This window comes from Tursiops truncatus, chromosome 5 (assembly GCF_011762595.2).
Source record: "Tursiops truncatus isolate mTurTru1 chromosome 5, mTurTru1.mat.Y, whole genome shotgun sequence".
NCBI classification, from domain to species: Eukaryota; Metazoa; Chordata; class Mammalia; order Artiodactyla; family Delphinidae; genus Tursiops; species Tursiops truncatus.
In genome coordinates, this window is record NC_047038.1 from 32,480,713 (window position 1) to 32,493,151 (window position 12,439).

Here is a 12,439-nt window from a genome sequence, read left to right on the forward strand (position 1 = left end):
ACCTTTCATAGAGCAAAAGTTTTAAATTTTGATGAAGTCTGATTTATCATTTTTTCTTTTTGTGGATAATATTTTTTGTGTGTCGGGTCTAAGAACTCTTTGCTTAGTCCTAGATCCCACAGTTTTCTCCTCCTTTTTTTTTTCTAAAAATTTTATAGTTTTACATTTACACATAAACCCATGATTTATTTTGAGTGAATTTTTGTATAAGGTATACAATTTAGGTCAAGATTATTATTATTTCCCTTATGGATAACCAATTGCTTTTGCACCATTTGATGAAAAGAGTATCCTTTCTCCATCAAATTTTTTAAGTAACCCTGAAATAATGCCGTTTTCTTCCTTCCTTCCCCCCTCCCTCCCGTCCTCTTACTCTTTTTGGCCACTGCTTTACGTTATCAACAGTATCTTCACTGTAGCTGTTTTTCTTTCTGTAAACAGAAGTTTGGGCACCTTCATGCTATGAAGTTTGATGACTGTGTATATGGAAGGCACAAATTTATATTCTCCTATATATTTATAAAACACCTAAATCAGCATTTTGCTAGCCCATTTTTGTACTTTCATAATCATCATGTTAATTAATAAGCAAAAGAGAGATGGAGACAGGTAAAACATTCCAGTCCTCTCTTTGTTGTACAAGGTACTCAGCAGCCTCAGTTCATCTGGATTTATTTCTGTTCTGGTGTATTAGGAGCACCAGGAACTTGGGAATGAGGCACAGGTGACTTTGTAGTTAGCAAAAGTGGTGCTGAGAGCAGTAATTTATGCAAATAGATCCTATACATTCCTTCTTTCCTCCCTCCTTCCCTCTCTCCTTCCTCCTGTGAATAGTTAATAAATAACTGGGAATAATACGTTACACAAAATAGACAGGTCTTTGCTTTCATAGAGGTTTTATCCTAGTGACGGAGGAAGAAGACAAGTAAATAGATTAAATAATCACGGATTAGAATGAATGCCATTTTATACGGTTTTATCATTGTCATACACTGAAATACTTCAAACCTTCAAATATTAGTTGTGTTGACTGTGAAAACAGAATTACAAAATGTGTCATTAGAGTGATATGTTTTGATTCATTGACACTATTTTATTGATTTGCCCAATATTTATTGCATATACCACCATTGTGCTAGTTGCTGCTATAATCCCGAAGAAAAAAACTTCATAGGTTTTGATTTCCAAGAATTTATAATTTAGCTGAGGAGATAAGAATATACATAAACAAGTGTCATATAAAGAGAATGAATGATACATGAAAGTAAAAAATGACAAGAGTTCAGTGAAGAGGCACAGTCCCTTCCCTTGGGAATAATCATGGAAAAGCATGGGTAGGCGACATCGTAAAGCTGGGCTTTGCAGCCAACCTTAAAGGAAGACAGGATTTCAAGTAGTCAAAGACCATGGAGGAGGCAAAGGGTAATGGAATGATGGCCCTAAGAAAGGCTCAGCGTGGGGAGAAAACACGACTCCTCTGTTTGAGAAATGATACAAAGACCCGTTTGACATAGTTTAAAAAGTAGGTGATTCAAATACAAAGGGAACAAAATGCATGGCAATGCATTTTGAATGCTAGTGGAGAGATGTCTATTTGTACCCTGACCCTGTACTCACAACAGCTTCTAGAAGAATTCAAACAAAGATTCAGGCGTTAAAGAGGATGGAAGACTGTTTCCATTTGTGTAATACCTTTTAAGATTTTAGACTGAATAATGAATAAAGTGTAATGTTTTATTTAAAAAATTTTATTTTTCCAATGAAAGGCTAGAAATACTTAACTAATGTGTCAACATGAAATCACAGTAATTTGACTGGTATTTCAATTTACTTAAAAAAGTGAATTCAGACCATACCTTTATGAATCCACAGGGCACAATTTTGCTTTACTCTGATTCCAGCCATTATTACAATATACATTCCAATATATTTTGCATCAGCAAAATTATGAGCAGATCATTTTCACCTGTTGCTTTTTTCAATCGGGCAGCATGTTCAGGAGTTGGAGTCCTGACCTGTATTGAATCCTTGCTCGTGTCACTTAACAATAATAATGTTTATGTCATGTTGTTTTTGTTAAGGATAAAAGGAGACCAGGTATGTGAATTTTTTAAAAAATTGGTATAGTGCAAATTTAACATTATTAGATAATAAACTTCATGATGGCTTAGACCGCCCTTCATATATCTTTGCATTCCCCGAGTGCCTACTGTGGTACCTGGCACACAGCACCTATTTACTATCAGTAGCATTATTGAAAATAGCAACAATACCACAGTACATTTATTTGCCTGTACACATAGAGTCTGTTTTTACGTTTGTTGATGAATAAACGAATGTTCTATGAACTTGTTTATAAAGAACTTATTATGTAGTTATTCTGTTTAATCATAGTGAACCATTCAGAATAGAAAAGTCATATTACTTGTGTCAAAGAAAACACCACTCACAGAATTATTACTCGTTTTACTTCTGGGATGATATATCTAGTGCAATGCTGAATAAAAGTCAAATTACATGTGTTCTACTGGCTTCACTTTATGTTTAAGCAGATATAATATAGTCAGTATATAACATGCTGAAAAGTTAAGAAGTTTAAACTAAATATTTAAACTTAATTTTTGACAACATGATTATATATATGTGTGTATACATATAAACACAAATATATCTATAAGTATATACCTATATATGCAAATATGTAGATGTATAGATATTACAGATATACAACCATATGGTCTAAATTGAAATTAATACTGCTAGTGCCTCAGAATGTGCTGAGTTTCAAATCACATTGATAGTGAAACAAAATAAACATGTATAGCTATATAGCAATTGTGTTGTTAAAATTTAAATTTTATTCCAGAACTCTTACTGCATTCTATATGGGAGAAGCTTTCTGTAATATAGATTGGTGTAGCAGAAACTGTAATACAACTACCAAAATGAAATTTTATGTGTAGGTTTGTGGATGAGTAATTTTAGACTTGTGGTAGTAAAGTGACTAGTTTCATGTATTGTCCCCTTATGAATCTATTTGACCATTTATAAAAGTCTTATGTGGTTAAATGTCTAGGTTTAACAAGGAAACAAACACCTGGACATTGTGATGTATGAGAAAAGACAGAAACTGCATCTGTGCACGAGTGCAGCAAGTTTAAGTCGGTAGTAAGTCTTTGAACAACATGGCATCTGCTGAGTGTGTTACACACTTAGCAGAGCAGATCCTGAACACGTGCAAGTCCTCACGGTTTTGGTCAGCAGCAGTGTCCAACAGTGATATGGGGCTCCTTCTAGGATAAGTCACAAGTGTGTAATTTACCATGGAGTGGCCTATTTATGGTACACAGGAGGATACCTTGCTGGTTGTTTTTTTCCAGAGTTATTAAATCTTAGCAGCAGTTAACATCCAGGATACTGTATGACTTTACACAAGATGACAGGATGCTTCCTACACTCTTCCTGTCTTTGAAAAAATGATATTAAGTAGTCTAATCAGAACTCAAGGAATGGGAAAAATGTGAGTTTTTGAGCCAGATGAACTTGCCTTCAAATCCTGGCTCTTTATTTAGCTTTTTTTGGCCCAAGTTTTAGTCTTTTTGTATAACAGACAGAACAATATGCACCTTGTATGGTCATTTTGAGTATTAAATGAGATAATGGATGCAAACCTTCAGTATAATGCCCGACATCTATTAGATGCTCACACTCCCTCATCCTTCAACATCACACCTCCTTTCCATTTCCTATCGTCCAAGGAGAAACTAACAAAAAAATCTTAAGAGTTTTATAAATTTTCAAAGTAAAAACTTTGAATGTTTTCCTGTTGAAAACTGATGCTGATTCATATAAAAAGAATGCAATAGCTTCTGAGATGTTGGTACCTATAAGAAAAAGCCAGCAACTGTTCTAAGAACTTTATATATGTTATTATTTTAATCCATACAGTAATAAATACCCCATCTGGTAGATATTATTCTAAGCATTTTGCATATGCTTATCATAACAATCATGAGAAAGAAAGTACCAACTTACTTATATTGGCCTTATTACAAGAGTACAAGCTCGGCAAGAGGAAGGCATGTTTAACAACCACCTTGTATTTTAATGTTACTTTGCTCTGCACTTAATACGTAGTCAAGAAACATTAGTTGATTGTTCTTTCTTGAGAACTTTCACTGCTAAACCCAGAACAATGACAGTATAGAGACTCCATTTCCCTGATCCAAGTACTAACCAAGAAGCTCTAAGCAGTAAAGATGTACCTAGTAAGCGAAAAAGCAAGAGTCCTACTTTGTAATTTGTGAATAACCTTGATAAAGTTCAAACCTTGGGAACTGGTTTGTTCATTTATGTAAAGATGGGGTGGAGAGGTGGGGTGGGGGGGGCAGAGAAAGAGTGAGAGAGAGGGAGGAAGGGAAGGAGGGAGGGAGGAAGGGAGATGACAGTTCTCTAAATCCTCACGTGTTCGAGATGACTAGCGAATTACTCTTGAAGTACTCAGATTGCATTTCAGGAGTTGCGCTGAAAAAAGGTGTATTAGTGAAAAATTTATTAGGGCATGACCAGTCTGAGACCCTTACTTCTCTGAACCTATTAACTAGCATCACAAAGGAATGGATGCTCCATTACAATGGACTTAGAATACCAAAGGGAGTAGTGTCAGGTTGCTACATCTGGATTATTTTCAGGGGTGGAAAATAAAATAATGAGGATACCAACTGGGCCACCCACTGCAAAATGTGGGTGACCAAATAAGCCAACGGAACCTCTAATGAGTATTTACTCCAAAGGACTCTGCATGTAAACTATTTCCAGACTGATGTGGTGCCAGGCTCAGAGGATTAAGTCTTTCGATGGCTTTTGTTGGTCAGCAGCCAAAGCATCTAGGAACAAAGGAGGGGGTCTCCTTATTAAACATATCAAGAATATTACTTTCAGACAAGAAGAATGCAAAGAATCAAAGAACACCATAAAATAGATGGAAGACAGTAGAAATAAGTAATAACAGCATCATTCGTACTCTGAGTTCAGGGTGATTTCGTTTAGTTAGGGCATTATTTTTCAGAAGACTTTAAAGCACTGCTTAACATTTATGTGGTCTGGCCTACATTATAGGTAGTTGTGTACATGTCTTTGGTTTTGATGTTCTGGAGGGCAGGAGTTTCCTCTGCCCTGTCTCATGAGTGCGCCATTAATCTTCTGGTTCTTTCTTCTTCCAGCACTAAGCAGAATATAGGTATAGATTGTTTTAAGAATTATTTCTGAAATATGTTAAATTGAATTTGCAACCACTATTGCTTTAATAATATAAAAAACATAAGGAGGAACATATCATGGTATTTTTTTTAAATTTTTTTTTTTTAAGGAGAGGTAAATCTGTAATACAAAGAAATTGCATGTCTAGAGGGAATAGCTCAATATCACTTAGAAAGTTAGTGGCTGGGTTTATCCTGACTTAGGGATCTTGTGTATCTCAGACTAATCAAAGCCCCCAAAGCAATGCAAATGACAGAGTACATATGGAAAATCACATTCTCTGTATGTTTACCCAGAGAAAATACAAAGCAAGAAAATGTTTGCACGCTGTGACAAAAGTCAGCGCTAGAACAGAGTCTAAGATGGCCACCCAAACAAATGTTTACTTCTGTAAAGCAAAGCAAAGCAAAACAAAACCTAATTGGGTATTTTAAAAGTTTGAAACGTAACAACAACACTTACTTGATTCCTTTTTTCCGTTTCCAAATAGTTGTGTTAACATTTTGGAATATTTACCTTTCTGATTCTTCTCAAAGAAGTGGTCAATTGCATTTTATAGCAAGATTTCCTAAGAGACATTGTCAAATGTAAATCTTGGCCACCAGTTTCTCCCTCTTTAGGCACGAGGTAGCCACATGGGTATTCAGAGTTGGCCTGCAATCCTGGAACTGCACTGTATGGTTTAAAGACTTTTCCGATGATCAGCATTGCCTGTTTTGCCACAGTCCTCACATAGATAACCGTCCCTCTTTTCTGAGTGGACTACAATTGCATGCTTGCAGTTATACACATATTCAGAAAGCTTCCAAAATATTTATTTATAGTCTTAATTTAACAGTCTCATATAGTGCCAGAAAATGTTTTCTGTGAAGTAGATAGCAACATTATCCCTATTTCATAAATGTGAAAACTGAGGTTACATAAACTTTGAAGGTCATGCAGCTCAAAAGTGGTAAAACTGGGATTCAAACCCAAGCCACCTGGCTCAAGCACACTAACGTTTGACCCAAACTCAAAAACACATGTTCTAAGGAAAATAATGATAGTGGTGGGATTTTCATAAAGTCCTATCCAACTCAGTATCCCTGAAACTGTATGGTATGCATCTCCCTCCTTTATTTCACATCCAGCTCCGTAGTAGAAATAGGAAGTTCTCCAGGTCTTATGCCCCTGGGGCGGGGGGGGGGGGGGGGTGGCCCCACATGGTAGATTTGAAAGGAAGGTTGGAATTATGGAGTGAAGGAGATTTCTGACCAGTTTACACTCCTGGGGATGCTTCTGTGCTCTCGAGGACTCCCTGTCTTCCTCTTGTCAGCTCCTTTCCTTTGCTACCACCAGTAAATTCCAGGTTGCTTCATTTCCCCTTACTTCAGAAGGCAGTAGAATATTTCTCACACCTAAAGCAAACAAACTGTATCAAAAACTTTTTCTTTTTTTTTGGCTGCCTTGGGTCTTCGTTGCTGCCCGCAGGCTTTCTCTAGTTGCGGCGAGTGGGGCTACTCCTCCTTGCGGTGCGCGGGCTTCTCATTGCGGTGGCTTCTCTTGTTGTGGAGCACGGGCTCTAGGCGCACAGGCTTCAGTAGTTCTGGTGCATGGGCTCAGTAGTTGTGAGTCGCGGGCTCTAGAGCGCAGGCTCAGTAGTTGTGGCGCACGGGCTTAGTTGTTCCACAGCATGTGGGATCTCCCTGGACCAGGGCTCGAACCCGTGTCCCCTGCACTGGCAGGCGGATTCTTAACCACTGCGCCACCAGGGAAGCCCATATCAAAAACTTGTAAAGTTTCTATTGCCAGGGGGCAGAAAGAAACAGGTTGAAAATGTGTCAGAAGGGAAAACATACCCTCCTTTCTTTTTTTAAACTATCCTTTCCCCTCCCCACCCCATCATTTAAACACTACAATTGGTCCAAGTTATGTAATTGATTTTCAGAGTAAAGCTTTTTTGGTGTGTAATTCTGGAGTCAGCATGGCGCTGAATTTCTGAGGGGAAGGCTGGGACATGTGGGAACAGATATATGAGGAAAGGGGGGCCTTAGCACTACTGAGAGAATAGGTCCCAGGAGTGATGGAGCTCAGGTAAATAGTCCTGGAGAAGGAGAAGTGGGAGCACGTGGGATGGCTCCAGGCTGTGTGAGACGAGAGGGAAGAGGGGTCCCAAACCAGAGCCTAAAAGTTTGAGCAAAGGCAGAGGAAGGAAAGCCAGGCATCGGTTCTCAGCAAAGATCATGAAACTGCTTCTTTGCAGTAATTGACTCCTGAAAAAAAAAGAATAAAAAAAAAAAAAAAGCATAAATCAGCCTCATCCTCCAGGAACCTAGCACTCAACTTAATTCCAGAAAGGAGTTGGGATTTGTTTTAGGTCAAATGCTGAGATTTCTTCTTGAGTATTTTTGTTTTACTCTGGGAGTGTCTCTAAGTTGACCAGTCATGCTTCTGTGAAATCCAAATTGGCAACATGGGAAAGGGAGGGAAAGAATATGACCATATATCTTGAGGGAGTGTCTTTTTATCTTCTCTTCAGTGGGGGAGTCAATAATATTAACTCCTTTTCTCTTAACCTGAAGGAACTACAACCAGAGCCAGCTCTTCAATTTTCTGTAAATCCCATGTGTGACAAGGGTTTGGGAATCTTGCCAACACATTCAAAGCCAAACTGCCCAGAAAGCCATATGGAAAATGAAGACTCAGTGACCTCCTTATGCAGAGCATTTTATGCATTATGTATTTCTGCTATCTGGTGGGCACACTGTGTTTCACAACAACTTTAATTAAAGGTAAATATAGGGGCTTCCCTGGTGGCGCAGTGGTTCAGAGTCCGCCTGCCGATGCAGGGGACACGGGTTCGTGCCCCGGTCCGGGAAGATCCCACATGCTGCGGAGCGGCTGGGCCCGTGAGCCATGGCCGCTGAGCCTGGGTGTCCGGAGCCTGTGCTCCGCAATGGGAGAGGCCACAACAGTGAGAGGCCCGCGTATTGCAAAAAAAAAAAAAAAAAAAAAAAAAAAAAAGTAAATATAATATTTGCAATAAATTTAAGAATATGAAGCAAGGTCCCACTATTTAGACTCTTACTTTAAATCTTAATCACAATCAAGACCTCCTTAGTGGAGAGAAAAAAAAAGATTTATGTGTATGTGCGTGTGCACACACACACACACACACACACACACACACTAATATGCTAGAGAGAGGGCTGCTATGGTTGAATCACTTTAAGCAAGTTGCTAAACTACCCTAGCTTTATTATCCCCATCTATAAAAATGACAATAACCAAAATGAGACAAGCTCTGTAAAAAGTTGAGGAGCCCCACAGTGGATGGGGGCTCTATTTGACTTAGTTATCTCCAAATCTTGGACCTCTACTACGTCTCACTCTCTGAGGTTTCCTTCCTTCCCTTCTTTCCTCCCTCCATCCCTTTCTTCCTCTCTTCTTCCTTTCTTAACATGTATTTATCAGCTCTATTAAGTGCTATCTGTTGTGTTCGAGGTAATTAACAAAATCCCCAGCAGAGAAGAAAGATCTGTACCCTAAGATGGATGCGTCCTTCTCTTTAAAATCCTTATGTAGCTTCCTAGTACTTTTACAATAGAGACCAATATCTGCATCATGGCTTAGCAAGCCTCATCTCACTCCACTGCCGTCTCGTTCTCATCCCTTTGGACACTTCGGCCTTCTTTTTCACCATGCAGTCTCCTGCCACAGGGATTTTACACAAACCCTTTCCATTTACTAAAACTTTTTCTCAGCATGGTTCTCCCTTCAATTTGTTAACTCACAGGCACCCTTCAGCTCCTCAGAAGAACTTTCTCTGACCCTTCATCTGGATGAGGTTCCTTTGCTGTGTGCTTCTATAGCACTGGGCCACATTTACTTATCTAAGCTTATCATATTTATTACTATCTACTCTACCAAGCAGCAGGCTCTATAAGAGCAAACACTGTGTTTGTTTACTTCCACCATTGGGAAGCCAGAGCCTCCCACAATCCCTGACCTATGATAAGTGCTCAATATTTATTATGTGAATGAATGAATGAGTGAGTGAATCCACTAAGGAACTTCACTGTCCTCATTTCTTGTCCCTATCAGTTATTGTAAAGCTTTATATAAAGCAGTCCCTCCTTTAAATTAAAAAAAAAATTGTGCACTTCTCTATTATACAAATGGACTATAATCATGAAGATAATTCTTTGAAGACAGTGCCTTATTGTGACCTTTCTTCTACTTGTAATCTATTATTAACCAGAAACCTGCAGCTGAAAAGCTGGGTACTTCTGAGACAGCCTCCAGAGAATTATGACTTCCAGGCTCTTCATTAAGATGCATATTGTTTAAGGAAAAAAAGAACCGCAGAGGCTTAAAATATGCTCTTTCAAACACGACTATTTGCGAACAATGGTCAAGACATTTAGTTTACTTCCTAACAGATGAAGTTTAAATAAAAAACACACATACGTTCTCAGGAAAATTAAAATGGTTGAGAATTTAGAAGAGATGGAGAGTTGGCTACTAGTGAGAAAACCCCCAGGAAATTGATTAGGTTGGTATTCAGTTGCAGCTTTTGTGACTGGAGTTGAGAGTAATGCTACATAAATTTTGGCCTATAATGCATATACTGACATAAGTTCCATTGTGTGAAAGGCATATGAAAAAAATGAATGAATTGCATGATTTTCTTTAAACTCAGAGTCTGTTATTATGTCATAAAAGCCAACTTTTACTGGAGACATTACGTTGGCTACTGTTTTTTGGTGAATTATTGTGTTAAATTACTACTTGGTCGTTAAGTCATAATTTTAATCATCTTAGAATATAAATTTTCCATGACTTACTACAAACATCTAAACCAACTTCATTTGAAATTATGTATGTAAAATCCTTTACATTTTCCTAAATTATTTTTATATCTTAAATTACTATGGGTATCACTGGATTTTTCACTGGACTTCAAATATAACCAAGAACTTCTCAGTGGTATTAATATATTTTGGAAGAAAATTGAAAGAATTATATAAACAATTAAAAGCAAGTCAAGCAGGTTACATATATTAAATCATATTTTTGGTGGGATGCTCCAAACAGTTTTTATTCCTTTCTAATTGGGAATACCTGTATAACTCTTGGCCTTGACATTCTTGGGAAACCTATTCCTGCCAGACTTTTAGAAATAACTCATTAGGCTCACAAAAAGATATGCTGCTGTAGCTTTAACACAATGGCTGATATTACCTATGCCAAGAAACAAATACTAATTATATGGATATTAGCTAAACAAGATAAAGGTATATTTCTATTTTATGTCTTCAACACTGCTTCTTAAGTGGTATTTAAATGTCAAGAAATGAAGTTTATAAGACATAAAGTACATGAACATAAGAAAAATGTGGAAGGAGTAAGATTTCTTCTTTAACTTTTATTCTATTTGAAATCAAGTTAGGTTGAGTGAAAATGAATAGTTAGGGTTTTCCAAAGAAACAGAACCAATAGGAGAGAGATGTAATATATATACTTATAGATATAGATACATATATCTATATATCTATATCTATATATCTATCTATATCTATATCTATATCTATCTATCTATCTATCTATCTATCTATATATATATATATATATATATCTGGCTCTATCTAACATTCTCCAGGATAGATTGTATCTTGGGTCACAAATCAAGCCTTGGTAAATTTAAGAAAAGTGAAGTTGTATCAAATATCTTTTCTGACCACAACGCTATGAGACTAGATATCAATTACAGGAAAAAAATTGTAAACATACAAACACATGGAGGCTAAACAATACACTACTAAATAACCAAGAGATCACTGAAGAAATCACAGAGGAAATCAAAAAATACCTAGAAACAAACGACAGTGAAAACACGATGACCCAAAACCTATGGGATGCAGCAAAAGCAGTTCTAAGAAGGAGGTTTATAGCAATACAAGCATACCTCAAGAAACAAGAAACATCTCAAATAAACAACATAACCTTGCACCTAAAGCAATTAGAGAAAGAAGAACAAAAAACCCCAAAGCTGGTAGAAGGAAAGAAATCCTAAAGATCAGGTCAGAAATAAATGAAAAAGCAATGAAATAAAACAAAAGCTGTTTCTTTGAGAAGATAAAGAAAATTAATAAACCATTAGCCAGACTGATCAAGAAAAAAAGGGAGAAGACTCAGATCGATACAATTAGAAATGGAAAAGGAGAAGTAAAAAGTGACACTGCAGAAATACAAAGGAGAGATTACAAAAAGCAAATATATGCCAATAAAATGGACAATAACCAGGAAGAAATGGACAAATTCTTAGAAAAGCACTACTTTCTGAGACAGAATGAGGAAGAAACAGAAAATATAAACAGACCAATCACAAGCACTGAAATTGAAACTGTGATTAAAAATCTTCCAACAAACAAAAGCCCAGGACCAGATGGCTTCATAGGCGAATTCTATCAAACATTTAGAGAAGAGCTATCACCTATCCTTCTCAAACTCTTCCAAAATATAGCAGAGGGAGGAACACTCCAAAACTCATTCTACAAGGCCACCACCACCCTGATACCAAAAGCAGATAAAGATGTCACAAAGAAAGAAAACTACAGGCCAATATCACTGATGAACATAGATGCAAAAACCCTCAACAAAATACTAGCAAACAGAAGCCAACAGCACATTAAAAGGATCATACACCATGATCAAGTGGGGTTTATCTCAGGAATGCAAGGATTCTCCAATATATGAAAATCAATCAATGTGATGAACCATATTAACAAATTGAAGGAGAAAAGCCATATGATCATCTTAATAGATGGAAAAAAGCTTTCAAAAAAATTCAATACCGGTTTATATAAAAAACCGTCCAGAAAGTAGGCATAGAGGGAACTTACTCAACATAATAAAGGCCATATATGACAAACCCACAGCCAACATCATTCTCAATGGTGAAAAACTGAAACCATTTCCACTAAGATCAGGAATAAGACAAGGTTGCCCACTCTCACAACTATTATTCAAAATAGTTTTAGAAGTTTTATCCCCAGCAATCAAAGAAGAAAAAGAAATAAAAGGAATCCAAATCAGAAAAGAAGTAAAAGTGTCACTGTTTGCAGGTGACATGATACTGTACATAGAGAATCCTAAAGATGCTACCAGAAAACTACTAGACCTAATCTATGAATTTGGT

General features: G+C 37.1%; 1 protein-coding gene and 1 long non-coding RNA gene across 3 annotated transcripts in view; one reads left to right on the forward strand and one right to left on the reverse strand.

Moving 5' to 3' along the window:
* Window positions 1–12,439, reverse strand: part of LOC109548741 (uncharacterized) — a 410,920-nt gene that overhangs the window by 68,560 nt on the left and 329,921 nt on the right. The window contains exon 9 of one of the 2 annotated variants that reach the window (XR_012331916.1): window positions 4,050–7,511. The exons of the other annotated variant lie outside the window; for it this stretch is intronic. This is a non-coding gene — a long non-coding RNA (uncharacterized lncRNA). Of the gene's footprint in view, window positions 1–4,049; window positions 7,512–12,439 lie in introns of those variants that run through there. 2 annotated transcript variants of the gene reach the window in all.
* DKK2 (dickkopf WNT signaling pathway inhibitor 2) overlaps window positions 1–12,439 on the forward strand; it is a 102,281-nt gene that overhangs the window by 49,463 nt on the left and 40,379 nt on the right. The window lies entirely within an intron of this gene.